Source organism: Thunnus thynnus, chromosome 8 (genome assembly GCF_963924715.1).
Source record: "Thunnus thynnus chromosome 8, fThuThy2.1, whole genome shotgun sequence".
Classification (NCBI taxonomy): domain Eukaryota; kingdom Metazoa; phylum Chordata; class Actinopteri; order Scombriformes; family Scombridae; genus Thunnus; species Thunnus thynnus.
The window spans coordinates 11400225-11419856 of NC_089524.1; the positions used below are offsets into that span (position 1 = coordinate 11400225).

General features: G+C 39.0%; 1 protein-coding gene and 1 long non-coding RNA gene across 3 annotated transcripts in view; one reads left to right on the forward strand and one right to left on the reverse strand.

The window, feature by feature from the left end:
- Positions 1–2313: 2313 nt before the first annotated feature.
- LOC137187540 (uncharacterized) lies at positions 2314–6679 on the reverse strand. The gene is made up of 2 exons (XR_010929233.1): positions 6614–6679; positions 2314–2804 (listed from the first exon to the last, which is right to left on the reverse strand). It is a non-coding gene; the product is annotated as an uncharacterized lncRNA (long non-coding RNA).
- A 150-nt stretch (positions 6680–6829) lies between these two features.
- fcho1 (FCH and mu domain containing endocytic adaptor 1) overlaps positions 6830–19632 on the forward strand; it is a 61999-nt gene continuing 49196 nt past the window's right edge. Inside the window, exon 1 of one of the 2 annotated variants that reach the window (XM_067596470.1) lies at positions 6830–6942. The gene's annotated coding sequence lies outside the window, so the exon portion shown is untranslated. Of the gene's footprint in view, positions 6943–8844; positions 8995–19632 lie in introns of those variants that run through there. The other variant, XM_067596471.1, reaches the window with a different exon arrangement.

The following is a 19632-nucleotide window of genomic DNA, read 5'->3' on the forward strand; positions in this document are numbered from 1 at the left end:
AAGATTGGACAAAAAAAAGGCAGGATCTGTTATTCTTATATTTTTTCTGTATGGTATTTCACATTCAGTATAAAGTACATTTGGCTGTGTAGCCTTGTTTCCTTCGAACATTCACAGTATTACTGAAAATCTTTTTCATTTTAAGGCAACACCAGACCAGATCCCTCTTACTATACCAGGATGATGACTGTGTAGATGTATTTTTTATCATTTGAGGGAATTTAGTGGTTGGAGGTGCTGATAGACCATATCATGCCTGCGGTATTTTCCCATAATATCATGGTCTAATGAGAGGAAAAGTACTCATTAGTGCACTTTTGGCAGGGTGATAACGATAACAGAATCTGGTTGAAATGACTAAGCCTGCCAGTCAGGTAAACGCACACACTAAAGGAAAAATCCACACAACAATTACCCAACAATAGCACTGTGAAAGGAAGAAGTCCCTAAAGCCCCTCTCACTTTAATCTGAAAACCACTGACATGGAGTCAACTAATGCCAAACTGGGAAGTTGGGACCTTATTGGATCAAGCTGAAGTTGAAAGTTTAAAAAGTAGATCCAGTGCGCCCCCTTGTGGCTACATGGTGTCTGAGTTTCTTTTGGGGTCATTTCTTCTTGAGCCCTTCTCACATCAGACAGTTCAAGACAAAAGAGTTTCTGCACAGAGTCTAACTGCAAAAACTTTTTAACTGTCAAGCTTGTAGTCCTAATTACAGTTAAAAGCTTTGCAATGTGGGAGCTGTCATCTCTAACTAGACTACTGCCTCTCTGGCATCCTGCTCCTATTACAATAAGCCCTTAAGTGTATGCAGAAACTTCTGTCTAGTTTAGACAGCTTAGAAAGTGAACCCCACCAGGAGGGGAAGTGAATGAATTTGTGTGACTCCACAAAGAGTACGTAAAGTTCATACATCTACTTTTTGTAGCTTTATTACTATAGCTTATAGTATGTACTTGCCACTTTCTCTCTCATCATATTTTAGTTACTTCATTCTCAGATTAATTCTCATAATAGTATACAGGGTGACCATCTTCAGCTCCCATGTCAGCTTTTATAAAAGCAAACATGTAGTATGTATTCCCTGAGATATTGTGGTGTATACAGTATGCTAAACTACATTTTATCAGGAGTTTGCTATTGTTTCAGGGATTTAAAAACTGTCATACCATTTCAAACAAGTCAAGATAATTTTATTTGTAAAGCCCAATATCATAAATCACAAATTTGCCTCAGGGGGCTTTATAATCTGTACAGCAATACAACATCTTCTGTCCATAGACCCTCAATTCGAAAAAGGAAAAAATAGAAGAAACGTCGGGAAGAGCAACAGAGGAGGGATCCCTCTCCCAGGACAGAAAGACATACAATAGATGTTGTGTGTACAGAATAGAGCATATATATATATATATATATATATATATATATATATATATATATACATGCACACAGGGGAGACTCACATCACAGCATTCAGACACATGGGAGAGAGGAGACAAGAAAAGACATTATTCACAAAGGACAGAGAGAAAGATAAAGACATCATTCAGACAGAGAGACATGAGGTGAGGCTGAACTCCTGCAGGATGGGAAACCAGATTCTAAACCTCAGGAGATGGCACCGACAGCCAGGGAAACAGAGCAGTTCAACAAGAGAGGACAGGAAGAGAAAACAGAGAGAGAGAGAGAGAGAGAGAGAGAGAGAGAAGAGAGAAGGGCACACAGCTTGGATGCTCACATGCTTGTGGAACAAACAAACAGAAGGTTAAAGAGATCCAGTGGTTATCAGAACAGTTGCAATAATCAATAATCTTGTCGGCAGAGCAACACTCAGTAAATCCATTGAGACAGAAACCAACCTGCTGTGCAGAACAAGGTCATGAAGTACTCAATTAAAGGCAACTAATTGTAGGTTAAGGCAAAAAGATGAGTTTTAAGTTTAGATTTAAACATTATGTCTAATTAATCTTGATTATAATTACTTTCCATTTCTTTTTTAATATGACTATTGTCCATTGTCGGCTGATCACTTGTACATTGATCAGTTTATTTTGTCTCTCTTATTTTCTTTTCCTCTGTTTTGTATTTACATATATTTTAATTTGCCATTTCATTTTTTAAATATTTGTTCTTTTATTATGAATTTAGGAAGCTGTTCTCTGCATAAGCCAACAACTTCTTGACCTCTCCTCAATCATCTGTTTCACTTCTGTTATTGTTTTTTATGATCTTGTATATGTGCAAATAAAACTAAACTGATATTTAATTTTTGCATTATTCTCAAAAAAAATCTGAGGACAAGTACTACTCAGCCACACCATTTACAGTTTATTAAGACACTGCAGGCTATCAGTTTGAGTCAAGAATACCTGCATACTGAGTGTTCAGCTTTAAATTAGCTGTTAAACCAAACAAACAATAACTGTTATTGTAAGTTGTTAATGGCATTTCTACTTAAAAAAAAAAAGATGCTGTGATTTCCTCTCCATCATTTTGTGCTGATGGCTCACAGACATGAGCAGCAGTATCCCTGTTCATCTCCTCTGCAAGCCAACAAGTCCACAGAGAGGCAGACCTGACACAGAGAGGCAACCAGCTAAAGGCAGTAATAACACTGAGAAGAGACACAGAGCACTTCTTGCCACAGATGGATCCCGGGGAGATAAGAGGTCTGCAGAGGGGAAAGTCATCTCATTTGCTAGATCCAAGACTGTGTCTGTGTTTTGTGAGCAGTTGCCTCGTCTTCTGTCTTGGCAGCTGTCAGCCAGCCGGTTCAAGCAGGAGTTAAGCTGATTTGAAAGAACCTGATGAGAGGCAGAAACATGGAGACACACAGGAGGAAGAGATGTGATAAAAAAACATGTGGGCGTACGTATTGGGCCTCATTCAGGAGATACCGTACATCTTGCATAGAAGATCAGTAACTTCCTGGCTGCATGCAAGTGTTTCTGCAAAAATGTACACATTAATGTTGAGTTGCAAGCAGGAAATGACACAACAAACTTGCCTGTTATCTTCAGAGGATGAGCACAGCATTTTGTCAAGTAAAGGTCCCTCTATCTTCTCAGTTTGAGTCCTATTTTCATGTATATAAATTTGTATTTAACATACCTAATTGGGAAGAATTGAGGAAGACTAGGAAATGACCTAAACAGTGATGGCCCTTCATCTGGCATCTGCATAATCAGATGAAATTATGTCACAATATATTTGTGTTCAGTCAGTGTATTGATATGATAAAAGAGGACATGATCAGAAAGGACCTTTAGAGGGAGACAAATGAGAGCGAATCGGCTGGTGTCTGAAGCACCAAGAGCACTCACGCAGGATAAGAATAGGAACACCAACAGGTGGCACGGACTGATGATACATAATTAAATTCGGCAGCTCATTTCATTTTATTTGGGAGATTTTTACTGCGGATTAAAGGCTCAAAACATTATCCTCCATTTCATTTGTGTTCGCAGATGGAAGCAAGGGGACACTGCCAATCAGACTGTTTACAGAAAGACGGGGTTTATACACTCCTGAATGGGATCTTACACTTGACATATGGATAGGAAAGGCTCTACATAATCATAATATTGTTTTGTTTAGGTCTTTGCTGATCCTTACTCTTTTATAGGAGATCTTGACTAAAGTAAGATAAAATCTTGCCTCGTGACTTGTGGTTAAATGTTCTCTTCCTAGCTGTAGTTCTGTGTATATCTGAGGATGAAAGTGATGATAATCTCATCTAACCATCTCAGTTACCACGCGGGGAAAGTACACAAACTATAACCCTGTGCCGAGCTACCGACATTATGTTCCGCTGCACCCTGTATCGATTTTAATATCACATCACTAAGCATCACATTGAGCATCAACACCTCCAGCAGAGGACTCTCACTCCTCATGTCTTTGATGTGTGAGAGCATCAGAAAGTAATAACAGCTGTGCTTGTGGCAGAGCTCTCAGATTACTTTGACACTGATACATGTATTTCTTATTGAAGATAAATAAATTCACAAACTTTAAATATCTGCACAAACAAATGGCTAGTGTGAGTTTTTGTGCAGATATTCAGTGCCAAAAAGCTTTATCCAAATCCACAATCTGAGATAAGCAAGTTATATATTTAAATTATTATGAAAAGAGCAGTACTTTTTTCAACTGGCCTTTACACAATTTGGTACAATTTAATCAATGTTTAGTTCATATTTTCTCTCCTGTTACTATGTCATTATATGAGGGCTCCACATGAGAAGCACAGCATGGAGAGTTGCTAACAACACTGTGAGATCTGCAACAGTAGCCTGAAAATCACACTGAATTGTTATTTCCTTTTCACAGCACTATTCAGTATTTAAATGAAAAAAAATCTGAAATGTTGACAGCTTTTCAGAGATCTGGACCAAGCCTACTGCAGGAGGGAAGTTCGGAGAGATACAACCCGATATACTCGACTCAACTCAACCCAGCTTTATTTATATAGCACTTTACACACAGAGGAAAACAAGAGGAAGAAACAAACACAATGGAAGAGAAGAAAAAGAAAAAAAATCATAGATAAGATAAATAAAAATGATGGGGACAGGAGTTAACATCTTGTAAACAAACATCAGGAATTTATAATCAATTCTGCAGCTAACAGGCAGCCGGTGTAGGGAGGCAGGACTGGGAGTAACATGCTCCCTCTTTTTTATGCCATCCCTGGTTGAGTGATTTAGAGCAGACCCAGTGCAGATTGAACTGTTAATGCCAAGGCGATGACACCCTGCTTGTTTGCAGGAATACTTCTCCAGCCCTCACACTCTTGAGGATCTGAGCTTCAAGAGTGTATGTCTATAAACGGCCACTTATCATCCACAGCAGTCTGGCTTTACTGATAGCCTGCCTGTGCTGTACATTTGAGAGTAAAGATTGACTGCATCATATGTTACAGGCTTCACTGAAGAACTGATGGAGTGGACAGCTACCTCCTCACTGTCAATCAATATATGCCTCGAGACTGCTGCTGTCATTGCCTCCTCCTGGACTACTGTCAGCATCTCACAGAGGTTGACATGCAGGTGAATATTTTCCTGTCAATCTCCACCTGAAACATGTCCTGTGCTAGTATGATAGACAATGTTGTCTCATTACCCTTCAGACTGCATTCGCAGATCTAAAACTCTGCCAAATTTGTTTGATGTTTAGGTTACATACAATTATTTCATATTAATTTCACTGGTTAATTAGGACCTGCTTCAAAGGTCTCAAGATATCTTTTGACCTGCAAATCAATCAGTACTTACAAAGAAGTGTATAAAGTACATGCTGATTTACTGCTTTCTGCCTGTGCACAAATCGACATTTATAGATTTCTTGATAGCCAGCAAGGAGGATTTATAATTGTTTTATGCAAGAAAAAGGGCATGTCATCCCTTTCAACTTGCACAAACAATTTATCATTATAAAGATTATTCTGTCTGGCTGTGACATTACAAGATAAACCAATTCTACAGCTGTGTTTTACAACTTTTAAGGGCCAGTTAGTAAGCCACATATCCTGGTTTTGTAAGGTAGTGACCCCAAGGCTGTATGTGTGTTGACTGAAGGACAAGTCTATCCCAAAGACACAAAACAATTCAACAAACACAGTGTTTTGGTCTTAAATTAGATCTGTTGTGACTCTATGTAAAAGGAAACACACATGCATGTCTTTCTGTGTTGGTGGTAAATAGCAGGGGTCTATTAAGTGACCTAAGAGGTCTGCGGTAGCCTACAGCATGGACTTACAGAGGTCAATATGATAGATGAGCATTGAAGAAGCTCTGTTTCTACCATGTGCTCTTTTATCTTTATTCCTGGATCTGCATTTTTAACCCTAAAAAGCCAATTGCTGGTGGGCCAGTCATGACAAACTCATGCTGCACAGCCAAACATTGTTCAAACATACTTTAATCTAGATTCTTATAGAGATCCTAAAGTTTCCAAAGATGACATTTACACTACCGGCTGAATGTGGGGGGAAATTTGTAAAAAATGATGCACAAGACGTTTATAATTTTTCAATTTGAGGGAACTGTGCAGTCATAAAATACTTGGATATCTTTATTTATTTATATGTTAGTTTGGGAAAACAAACTTTGACAATAAACATCATAGCATGAATTAATAGGGGGGAAAAAATGCCATGTTGGCCATCTGGCTGAAGATAATGTGTAGCCTCTGTCCCTTATTAGGCTTTTAAATTGAACGTTAGGTTAATTACAAACAAACATCTGGATAAGACAGATTCAGGATTAATAAAACAACAACTAAAGCAGATAAAACATTGTCTGCATATGCATGTTTCTATGTGTATGTGCATGACACATAGACATAGATGTGAGTGTAACGTGTTCATATATGCTGTATATATATAGTATATGTGATGAGAGGGCCCATTCAAAAGTCATTCAATCATCAAATAGCCTCAGTGAAGAGCTGACATGTAGATACATAATTTAAATGTGACACTGTCAGAAAGTATGAAACTGTTTAAGAAGTTAATCTTATAGTGTCCAACTACACCACACAGAACATATTGGTAGTAATCTTGAAAAAAAAGCTGGCTATATTCGCTATCAAGTAACGGAACTTTGCTTACTCTTTGTTTTATCTCGATCGTCAGATGCAGGAGTCCTTATTTTGTGGGCATTACCTAGGAAACAATTAGCCAATAGACTGCTAGTATACGCTCTTAGACCCGCCTTTATATGGTTGCTATGCCTACTACACGTTTCTCTGTGATCGACGGCCGGAGTAGCCAATCACCGCTGAGCTGGGCGGGAGTGTGCGCGCACACTGAAAACTGCCTGGTGAATTTCTACTACTATGATCAAACCGCTCAGGGTGCATGCAAGTGTTGGACCGTAGCTGCCAAAAAGACTGGAGATGGAAAATGTACTATAAACACTGCCGGAGAAGTCTATAAAGGTAATAAATAATTCTTTGTCTTTCTCACCTCCTTCTGTAACATGAATATGACAGTGAAATTGGCTCGAATGAGCTAGTGCTAGGCTATTAAAAAATATCGAGTTGTTCATGCATGGCTGTGACATTGTTGAATTGAAACTGGCAGCACTAGTAGACACGTTTGTTTGGCAGCAGCTAACATATGAACGGGGGGAAATTTAGCTAACGTTCAAGGACAAACTTACGAAAGACAAGTAAATATACAAGCTTAAAATAGCATATAATTCCAGACTCTAAAATTAAGTTGATAATGTTCAGTGTAACAAATCCATATATCATTGTGCTTTTATAGAGGGGTTAAAAATGTGCATCATCTGCCAAGGCTCCTGGTTTTATTGGACTGAGATTTTATATTGGTGCTTCTGACATAAACTAATTTAACAGTCTGGCTCCCACTCAGAGGTTATTTGTGTTATCTGATGCTATCTTGGAGGCATTTTTGGAGCCTATGCTGATTTCTAGTCAGCCACTGGACTTTGGGAGTTTAAGTGGATATCACTGAATGTCCCTGGTCAAATGATCCTCCTACACCCTTAGACAAAGTTGTCTTAAGGATATGATGATGCTTTACTTTACAGTTGAAAAAAAAATCCAAACAAACCATGTAATGGTGACACTCCTGTACTGCTATGCCTCGTTGCTTATTTGCCCACATTTATGCTGATACAGATATATCTGTGATAAGCTGAAATCAGCAGATAACACTGGTCGGGCTCTATCTGTGACACCAGCTTCATTGGGTTAAAACAGTGACAATTCAGTAAGTCCACAAAGTGGGTCTGAGGAAGCTTTGGCTGCTGCTGTACATCAGACCACATTAGATAAGAGACAACATTATGGGGTTTCTGGGTTAGAGAGAGAGAGCCCACAAATGCTTGATGGTCTGCTCCAGATATCTGATGTGAATTCCTCCACATAGAGATATGACGGATATTTCTTTGCATCTGTTATAGAGCGGTACCCAACTTGGAGACACCCTGACCCAGTAAAAAAAGTTTAGATTAAAGAGAGTATCTGATAAGAAATATTGAATTTGCTTGGCCATACTATAATGATTCAGTTTGATACCGTATTGAAAAGTGTTTTTTAGAGTCGGCAGCACTGCAAAGGTGCAGCATCATGACAGTAAGGATCCTATCTGACCTTTACCGGTGATGCCGTTTTTGTTTTATAACTTAAAATACACAATCGGTGATCCAAAAGGGTAGCCTCACTCCAGGTTACTACAGGTTTTTAAAAAAAAGTACATTTAACACTTAACAACAACTACTTAAAGGTTGTTGTTTTCACTTATGAGTGTGAGTATGTCTCAATATTTTAGGGTAAAAGTATAGCTATTAGGGATGTCAGTGGCCCATTTGTTTATCACCACAACATCCCTAATATGAATGTGGTCGAGGACCTTTTGTTGCATGTCAGCCCTCCCCTCTCCCCACATTTCCTGTAACTCTGCTGTTTGCTATCAAATAAAGACAAAAGCCTTTGATAATAATCTATGAAAAATACAGAATTGACCTTTTAAAAAAAAAAATCTATAATTAGTCAGACTATTTGTGTCTGGGAATAGTTCATTGGTTAATATATCCTCAAAAGGGAAAGTAAGAACGATCATTTTGTTGAATTCAGGGTTTTAGGTTTAACACTTTGCATCATTGCATCACTCTCAACATGCAAGTCAACCACTGTTAGGCTAAACCAAAATAGCCAGACTGGAATTCCCCTTTGACTGACTGTCAGTTTAGTTTTTCAGTTTGACTTAATTTCCAAACAGCTATAGCATAAGCCATGGCAGCTGCATCTTCACAATGCAACATGGCTGTTTTCTGATGTCACAGTGATCTGTTTACTTGCATTGTTTTTCTCTCTCCGTCTCTGGGAGCAAATGGCAGGAGTCGAGAGTTGAGCGTTGCTGGGTCTTTTGATATCAAAGAGGTAAACAACACTCTCCCCGGTGTCTTGACTTCAACAGGAGATAGGCCTTTTCCCTGATGAATGCTGACAAAGTGAGTCAGGGTGAGTGGGATGGAGAGAGGAGGCGGTGAGAAGAGAGAGAGAGGGGGGGTCTTACTATCATTAGATGAAGAAACGCACACCAGCGTTTCGAGGAACGGTTGTCTTTTCTCACCTCTTCTCAGTTTACAGGCAGGATCTTGCCAAGTCACATTTGTTGCTGGCTAGTTCTTGACAATCAATGTTCATTCACTGGTTAATGGCTGTTATCTATAACAAGTCTGTCGAGGCTCCTCAGTAACTGCTTTTTACAGCCGTGCTTATAGTGATATATACACTGTTAGGAGCAATAAAGGAAAGATTATACATAAAACACAAGTGATATCTTGGCTTGGAGGAGCATTTACTTACAATATGTTGGCCTAAATTACATTCAGATGCTTTGCTGTAATTTCTGTGCTCTTTAATTTGGTTGCTTGCTTTATTGATTATACCTCAATACTGCAGGGACATGGGAGTTTTTTTTACATTATTGAATAGTGGCTACTTGTGTTGTTGCTGATACATTAAGCTTCTGATGCCGTTACTAGTGAACGTTTTGCTGAATGTTAAGGGTAAACTATGATCATTACATGGGTGGAGCTGCAAACAATGTTCATCTTCATCATCAATTAATCTGATGATTATTTTCTTGAAGCTCAAAGTTCAAGTTGACATGTTCAAATTGGTTTTTTTGTCTGAGAAGAAGTTCAAAATGTGGAAGTAGTCCATTTTAATATCACTGACTATGATTAAGGAAACCAGCAAATATCTACATTCGAGAAGCTGGAACCAGATACTTTGCTGTTTTTTCTTGACTTATACCATTATTTTGAATATGAAAATTGTTGCAGTTGAATTTCCTGTTGATCAACTCAAGAATTAATTGACCAATAGTTTCAGCTGTAGTCTCGGAGATATACGGGTCAGATGGTATGTTGGCTTGAGTGAGTGTCCTCCATAGAGCACATTCACTCAAGCCAAATACTGCAGGCTAAATTCTAACATTGTCACAATACCAGAGTCTATGATGAATATTACATAGTAACATATTGCTTTCAAACACAATTTCACCGATAGTTCAACACTGTGTGGCATGTTTACTGTGTGAAGGCACTGAGGATAAAAGTGTGGGGACTTTTTCACAGTAGAGAAGAGTTGGACAGTCTATAAGAGCACAGAATATCAAGTCTAAAACTTCGATATACGCAGAGCCCAGTGTTTACCTGTTTTTATTTTAGATGTGCAGGCTGGAGGTCATTTTGATTTTGAACCCTGCTGTTTTTCCTGAGGCAATAAAACGATCAATGACAGTAAGTGATGCAGGCTAAGACAGGCTGGATATCATATTACAATTCAAGGACAGTTGCAATTTGACAGACTTTTTGTTTGCATCTTAGAAGAATAATGACATTTTTGCTATATTCTTCAGGCTGTAGGGGCTATCACATGCAGCAAAAGGAAAGGAAATGCTGTCTATGCACCAGTTCAGATATGTAGTTATATGTTGTCATTGAGGTAATCATAGAAAGTGATGAGGTTGGCCACCTTATAAGATACTACAGGCAGTGAAAAAGTACCCAAACCTCTGGCTGACACCCTCAAGCTTCTGCTGACTTGCTGTTTCCTCACTGCCATGCAGCACACAGCCAATTGCTAAACCACAAACACTCTCTTTTTTAAACGCCTGATGCTTTTCAAGCCTGATTGTTACCAGTCCAGACATCAGAGACAGAGGCAGGCAGAGAGGGGAAGGTGAGGAGAAAGAAAGAAGCAGGTGAATAAGAAGAGCTCCCTGTTTTGCATTTAAATTTGAATGGGCTCTGTGCCGTGCTTACGCTTTATCTGCCAACAACCTGCTGCACAGTCCAGCTAAATATTCAAACGGGCAAGAATGCTCATGTGCATACGCTTGCAGCCATGCATAGTCAATCTTCTGGACTCTTCCGCATCCCTGATGACTCCTCTTTCTCTATTTTTTTTTTTGACCCATAAGGATCTCCTTACTTTTCCAAATTGCGATCCTGCCTCCCTCCTTCTCTATTGGCTCTCCAACAATTACATGGGGCCGATGACAAATATTAATTATACATGGGTAGCCTCACATATGTAGGCTGAAGTGCTTCAAGGCCTTCCCTCTTCATTGCCAAGCGGGGCAGAACCCAGAGGCAGGAAATTCGAGGCAGGAAACAGTAAAGCTAACCTGTTATGTAACGCAAACACAATAAAACTCTTCTACTTCACAGTTGTTGATTTGCAGTTTATGACATTGTTTCATCATAAATCCATCCAGTGTTTAACATGTGGAAATTCAGGTGACAACATTACATCCTGCTAGGGAATTTTGTACAATCCCCCTTGTATAAAACCATGACCTGTGCCTGAGGTCGTGAATGAGCCAAGCCAAGGTTTCCCCCGTGGCAGATGGGAGGATCCTGGGGCAGGATGGAGGAGCAGGCTTGCCCTCCTCGCCCCCCCCACCCCCCACACCCCACCCTCTGGCTCTGGTCTTGGGTCTATTTCTAGGTTACTGGTTCATTTTATGCTGTGCTGTGCTCAATAAGCAAGAGTGATAAGGAGCAATGGAAGATAAGGAGAATTGTTTTGTTGATTGGCTTAATAGCAGCATAAAGGCTGATTTTGATTGAAGATTATTTTAATTATCACAGAGTTAAAAAAAGGGAAGAGAAAACTTTTATCAGCAATAGCCCAGAAGGGGCAGTTTCGACATAATTATGGGTTTAAACTGTTTCTTCATTTATAGTTGTGCTACATAATGATGTTCATAAGTGTGTTAAAAATGCTTTATGGTCTCCATTAATTGCAATGTGCCCGGCTCGAATCTGGCTGATTATCTTTGTTGTATTCCCAAAATCTCTCTCCCCTCATTTGTTGTCGTCTCTGTAATGTCTCTGATAAAGCCATAATATGCCCCAAAAATATACATACCTAAAAAAAACTAGAGTTGAAACAATGAGTCAATAGTTGGAACAGCTGAACATTTATCTGCATCATTTTTTATCATGATCAATCTTACTTCCAAAGTGCATTTAGTACAATAGCTGTTCTGGAGCTTTCAATCATTTCACGTGATCTTAATCAGCGGATAGAGGTTGCCCGGTTGTCATGGAAATGTACATGTAGGTGTTGACAGTTGAAGTTCAAGGTCAAATGTTGAACTTGGAATCAGCAGTCGATAAAACAATCTCAGCTCAAGATATTCATTAAACAATCTTAAATGTTCGAAGTGAAACTGTGACCACCACTTTTGACTATTTTCTGACATTTTACAGAGAAAACAAATAATTTCATTATAGAAAAAAAAAAAGAAAAATCTAGATATTATTCAATGATGAAAGTAATCATTAGTTGCAGCGCGGTTGGCTGAACAGCAGTATGGGGATTTGTCGGCAGTGATTTGAAGGCAAAGTTATGTTTTATTGCAGCAGAAAAAGGGAAAAACCTCAGCCAAAGTCTATAAGGGAAACCTGTCACTTAATGGTGGGCTTAAACTGTATCTTCATTTACAGTTGAACTACATAATGATGTTCATAAACACATAAAAAGCTACTGTATCATTTTCCCAATCATTTAACAGATATCAGCTATACAGTGTATCTATATATAATATGTCAAGTATGCAGCTACAAAGAAGAGATAAATTCTTAAAAATGAAAGGGAGCCTTGTTAATGAGATGCTAAGAAAAGAACAGAATTGAATCCATCTAGAAACTGGTGATTTTCCTCAGTCTTTCCTCAGATACAATAAGCTGCAGTGTTAGACTCACAACACTGTCTTAATTCACTGCTAAACCACTGCAAACATGCTCATCTTGAAGCTTGTGCATGGACCTTGACGTGTATTGTGAGTGTTTGCTGTCGCATTGTGCGCTCTCTTGCTCTCACACAGCTGCTCATGCCAGGGTTTGGAAGTGATGCCCGCCTGGCACATTGTCATAGACCGGACTGGGGCTGTATGCTGCAGTGACAAAAGCACATTCAGGCCGGGACAATGGGGAGCTGACAGCCTGGGTTGTGTTTATCACTCTGCTTTCTCTTTCCCTCTCGCTCCCTCCTGTCTATTGTTTGCTGTCTCACTGTTTCTTTTCTGTCTCAGTCACTAAAGGCTCGATCGGAGGTTCACAGAGGAGCCTGTTTATCACGTTAAGAGAAAAGGCTCTGCGTAGTGTTGCTGAAGCTGCTTTAGTCATTAAGTACAGGGTGTAATTCTGCCATCAAGTTGGCGGAGATGTGATTGTTGGTTTCATGATTTAAAGCACAGTCTCTGGGTTTAACGTGTTTCTGTTGACGCACGGGCTTCGCAGTTTGGGAGTGCTGAAGTTGTTGTTGACTATTATAGCAATTATCTGTCTCTTTATATGAGACTCGCAATGAATCACCACCAGGATGGATTTAGTAAGATCAGGGTCTGATGCAGACAGTTATCTGTTTTTACAGCTTCAGATATAATCTAATCTAAACTAAACTAGATTAATCATTTGTTCTATGAGATGTCAGAAAATAATGAAAAATGCCCATCATGATTTCCCAGGGAGCCCAAGATGATGCCTTCAGATGGCTTGTTTTGTCCAATCAACCGTTCAAAACTCAAATGTATTAAATTTACAGTGATATAAACCAGAGAAAATCAGATCTTACATCTTAGAAGCTGGATTCAGAGGCTCTTCTTTGCTTGATAAATGGCTTAGATGATCTATCCATTTATTAAAGATTGTTGTAGGTTAGAGCTTAAACGATTAATCAATTAGACCATTGACAGAAAAATAATCTGCAAATATTTGGAATAATCTTTTAAGTAATTTTTATAGCAAAATGTCCTACTTAATTGTGAGGATTTGTTGCTTTTTTGTGTTATGTGATAATTAACTGAATATGTTTAGGTTTTGCTTTGTTGGTTGAAGGCATCACCTTGACATTTTATACCACAAACAATTAATCAGTTAATCAAGAAATAATCATTAGATTAATTGTTTATGAGAATAATTATTAGTTGCTGCTCTATTGTTGATTAATTGTCAGACAAGGGTTATGATCTCCCCACAAAACAATATTTCACCCCCTGTTATCACATGACCAAAAGTTCACATTTAAGTCTCTTCATAACACCTGAGCCAGCTACTTTATCTGAAAGAAGACCATGATATGCAGTTGAAAGCTCTGAATCATTAGTAAGTGAACCTTTTGAGCTTCAGTTGTCTTCACGATACATTGGTCACAAAGGACATCCATCTACTCATCGACTAAATATTTCACTGCTACTGAAATGTGTATTTATTGAGCGCCTCCCGACTGTGATGACGATGACCCAAACAAGTGAGTCTAGTTGTTGAAAGTGATGGAAAAACTGAGTTTAATGACGTCGGTGCGGATAAAAGAAAGCTTATATTGGAGTCGGACTGATCGTATCAACCCACACAGGTTCCATACTTATGAAAGAAACGATTAAACATCCACAGTGAAGTCTTGCTCTAAATTACCAGCCACAGCAATGAGTCATCCAGCGCTGGTAGATGTAGCAGAGGAGTGCAGAAGACAGCGGCAGGGAAGGGGAAATTAGGCCTGACACAAAATCATCCCTCCTCCACGCTTCGCCAAACCAGGTTTAAAACTAATACTGAAGGACAGATGAGTCGATTGACTGCAGTAGACTCTTGAGGCACCACAGATTCAGTCGGTTTGTACTCGTCCCTCCTGTCTCAGTGCCTCACATGTGAATTTAAGTAATAACAATCCGACGGCGCTGACATAGATTCCCTTTAGTTTAATGATCCTTTTTATGTTTGACAGATGTTTTGCCGTTTTGAATGAATCCCTTCAACCTTTAAAGATTTTTTTCAAACACTGTTTTTTGAGGTTTTGGTACAAAATTTGGTTATTGCACAGTGCAAAGTATTTATTTACAGTATATGCACATAAGAATATATAAAAAAAGATATCATTCAATACTGTGTTTTTACAGCAACAGATCATGAAGCAGCATTATTAAAATGGTTTATAAAAGGTTGCCAAATCACATAAAACTTAATTACATTTCCTCTCGGTGAGTGTTTTTAATTTTTTCTTATTGGAGGTCACATCCTAAGTGCTGAGTGGGTTGGTGGGTTCTTCTGCTTCCAGTTACAGTGAGTAAAATCAGTCCACGTGTTGACAATGTTATAGAGATGAAACTATATTGGTTGCTTATTGGTTCTGGTTTTAGTGGTTTTCCCCCAAGATTTCAGATACAGATTTTATGTTTTGGCTGTCTCAAAACATGTGTGCTAATAAAACTGACGTCAGCCCACATCAGACGGAAAGCCGGAACATCATCTCGTCATGTCTAGGAAAGTTTTAATACGGAAAGATGCAGTCTGTGCAATAGTTTTTAATTGTAATAATCTGTGTCTTAATACACACACAGAAGAAAGAACTTGTGCTGCTCCGACATACACTCCCAGATCTTCCTGCCGTGCTGCTCTTAGGTGGTCAAATGTGGCCGTTCTGTCTAAATGTGCAAGTGTATCATTGATGCCAGATACCTACGGAGCTCCTTCTTTAATAAATTGGCAATAATGAATCCATCGGTGAGCAACAGTAGATGCGTCATTGTGGAAACTGTTGAAGGCTGAAGGTTGAAAAAAAAAAAAAAAGATCAATAAACAGATTGTGGAATGACTGTATACTGTGTTCCTGTTATGAAATATGAGATTAGAAAGTGTTGGGGCTTAATTAGTTGTCAGCAGACCTAATGTAGGACATGGTTCCCACCCAGAGTGACTCCTGATCTGGGACCGGACCTTAAGTGAAAGAGAGACTACCGTTTTTTATTGTCAAAAGTGAGCAGGAATGGGTGGAGGTGATAAGATGAATCTTCAGGGAAGACGTTCGTTCTAGTTCTGCCGTATCCTCTGTGTCACTTTTGTAGCTTTCTGTCTCATCGTTTCATCTCGTCCTTCACCTGTTCGGAGGCTTGTTTCTGTTTATTTGTGTGATTTTTTTTTTTGCAATATGGTTGTGCCTGTTTTGTCTCTGAGTCTTCCCATCCACCCACCTGGCTTCAACTCCTCTGTTTTTCACCTCTACTTGTCCTTTTTTTTTAGTTTTTTAGCTCTATTCCTTTGAGTCCCTTTCTCTCCCTCCCTGCTTTGCTCCCTGAGCTTGTGACAAATGTGCCCGCTCAGAGGTTAGTGAAGTGTCTTTATTCCACACTCGGCTGTGTCATTACACTCAACCCAATTCCATTTTCATTTTGCTCTTTGAGACGGAGGAAGAGGCTGCTCTCTGGCATTTCCACCGGGAGTCTCCCACCCAGAGGAGGGGGGGGAGAGGCAGGTGGAGGTGGTGAGGAGGTGGGAGTTTCTGTTGACCTTCCCTCCCTCCCTTCCTTCAGAGAGACATCTGTTAGTATACCCCTCTCCAGCAAAAAGAAATAGGAAGGGAACTAAAAACAAAAAATGCTTAGTACAGGCAGAGAGGATGCACCATTTATTTCCTGATGCGATTAAGTGGATCGTGGATAGTTTTTTTGTCTGTGTATGAGACTTTTCTTTCACCCCATCTGCTTTTGTGAGTCCTAATTTTTCATGGCAGCCATCTGTGTGTTGTCAGGCAGTGCGAGGGTGGCAGGGCTCAGAGAGCAGGAGGAGAGATTAGTTTGTCTCCATTGATAAGGTCGGTTGCCTCGTCTTTCTGACTGACTTACTGTCTGTCTGTTGATGATACGATCCTTCCCTTATTTGTTTAACTATCTGTGTCACAGTGCTGCTGTTCTTCAGGCTGCTTCTGTGACTCTGACACACATAATCATCAAAAACAAGAGTTGATCAGGCATGTGTGAATGTAAACAGACTTGAAGGGGGAACAGGATTACCTGACATGGATAATAAGCGTTTGAAATTATACTCGCAACTAATGGTAAACAGGTGTCAGAGTAGCGGAAAGCTGAGCTGCAACAAACAGTCGATAGAAAGAAAATTAATCTGTAACTGTTTTGATGATTGATTTCAGGCATTTGTTAATCAAAAATACCAAAGATTATTTAGTTCCAGCTGCTCAAATGTGATGATTTAATTTTCCTTGTCATATGTGACAGAAAATTGAATGTCTTAATGTTTAGGATGTCACAGTGGGCTCAGAGAAATCGTGAATGCCATTTTTTTCACTTATTTCTAACATTTCATTGCTAAACGATTCATTCATTAATCAAGAAATAAATTGTCAGATTAAGAGATAATGGAAATAATTGTTAGTTGCAGCCTTAGTGGAAAGTAAGATTTCCAAAAAATAGTCTATGTATCCATGCTAGCGGTATGACTAAAGCGATGATGATGCTGGTCAGTTGGTCCACAACTCCAAACACCAAACACCTTGTTGTTGTGAGTAAAATGTCTGAATAATTACTGAATGGATTCCATGAAATTTGGTACATTTGGACATCGACATCCTCCTCATGATTAGTTGTAATAACTCTGGTGAAAGTCATGTCATCTAGCACCATCATCAGGTCAAATTTTGAACTTGTCCGATACTTTGATTTATGACCAAATTCCTGCAAAACTAACGTCGTTACCGACAGCATCAGCTATGCTTTGTATTTTGTGCTAATTAGAAAATGTTAGCATGCTAACGTAATAAGGGAAGATGATCAACATGGTAAACATTATGATGATGATTGTTATTACTCTTACTCATTTTTTCTGGCATTATTCTACAGCTTTTCTTCTCTTTAAAGTGTTAAATTATATAAATTCATCTATTCGCCTGTGACATGATTTTACTTGGAGTGTTCATTCACAGTAATTCAGCTATCAGTTGAAATCCCATCATCAAAACAACAATAATTTCATTTTCTCATTTATCATAACATTGTACAGCAGACCGCGGGCTGATATAGTGAGGGAACTCAAAACGATCACACATTTCTGAAGCTTTTAGTCGTGTCCTTTCTGTTTATGCGTTTAGAGTGAAGTATTTGTTGTTTTGATATTTTGCTACTGTGGTTAAACCATATGGCCACGGGGACACACTCAGCAGAGCCAAAAATTTGCGCTGGCATTTCTGAATTAAAAATGATCCCGAGAAAGGAGGAATCAAGGTCACAGTGTGTCCCATTTCTTCTCTGGGCTTTGTTTGCCCCAGAGCTGATTTCAGCTGAGCGTCTAGTTGGAACCAGATGGTGAATGCTTGATGTCAGCTACTTCCATACATCCCACCGTGGCTGGTATCTACATGGGGTCCCAGTGCACACCTCTCTCTGTCTTTGTGTTGCTAGATCATGCTGCGTCGAAACTATGATGATCAAAATAAAATGGCTAATTAGCTCAGATATACTGTATGTTTCAATATGGTGCACCAAGCTGTCACGAGACAAAAACAAGTGGCTTTTGTCTCCCTCATCATAACGGTATCTCTTGTGCTCCCCTTGTTTGGTTGCCTGAAAACCATCTGGTGGTTTGGTGAGGATCACAGTCCCCCTGCATGGGTATTTTTCCATGAAAAACCTGCTCAGGCATTGGCTTCGTCTTTATTTTCTTTTGTTAGTTGAATACCTTTCTATACAACTAGCTAATATATGGATTTAATATCAATATCATGATGTAAAACTAGATATTGCATATAGAGCTGCAACGATTAGCCGATTGACAGAAAATTAATTGGCAACTATTTTGTTTTTTTTAAGTAACTTTTATTGAATATGAATTGACATTACAAGGTGCAGGAATATAACAAAAGGAACATTTACCCCCACCCGAACCACCAAATAACACATAATAACCATACAGAAAAATAAAAATGATAGTAATAAATGTAGTTACAGAAGAAAGAAATGAAATATGAGGAAAAAAAAGGAAGATTATCTTAAGTTCTCCATCCTGAGGTTAAATTTGACTTGCTATTCATCAAGCACCAGTTTCTATAACTTTAACTTTTAGTCTCCAGAGTCTGATATCTGGATGGTACGAGTGGTGACCCCCTTTTAAGTATGCATGGGATATCAACAGGAAGAAAATCTAGGAGTGGTGCCCAGTCTTTTAAAAACAAATTATTGTTGCCCGTTAGCACAGCATGTATTCTTTGATGTTGGAGTGTATTGAAAGTGTCTTTTATGCCAGAGGGTCACAGTAGGTGGGGGTGGTTTTGATCCAATTAAGTAAAAAACACTTCCTTGCAATAAGTAGAAGTTTGTCAAGAAGAATCTAAAATGATAAAGGAAGTTTTAACTCCCTAGAGGGCAAACCTAGGAGAAACAGGTCAGGGTCTTTCTTGATTTTTAACCCCAAAGAATCCACTAAGTTCACAGGAATTAAAGGTCCGCAACCTTTGAGGAAGTCTGCACTCTCAAAAACAATGAAAACAAGTACCTGGTGCCTCGGTGCGACATACAAAGGATAGGCGGTGCGTATTATTTGTTCTGAATCACAAGGGTGATATGTAGCTTACGAAAAATCTTACGCTTTATCTCCCTTAATCTGTTACAGGCAAAGGATGATTTTAATCAAGTCTACAACCGCGTCCCAGTCATCCACTCAATGTATTCTACACCCAGAAGTCTTTCCCATTTGCGAGAGAAATTGCTTGTATCGGACATGTCGGATGAAATCAATAGAGGGAAGAAGGATGAGATGAAGTGCTTCGCATCTTTTTTGTTCAACAATTAAATTC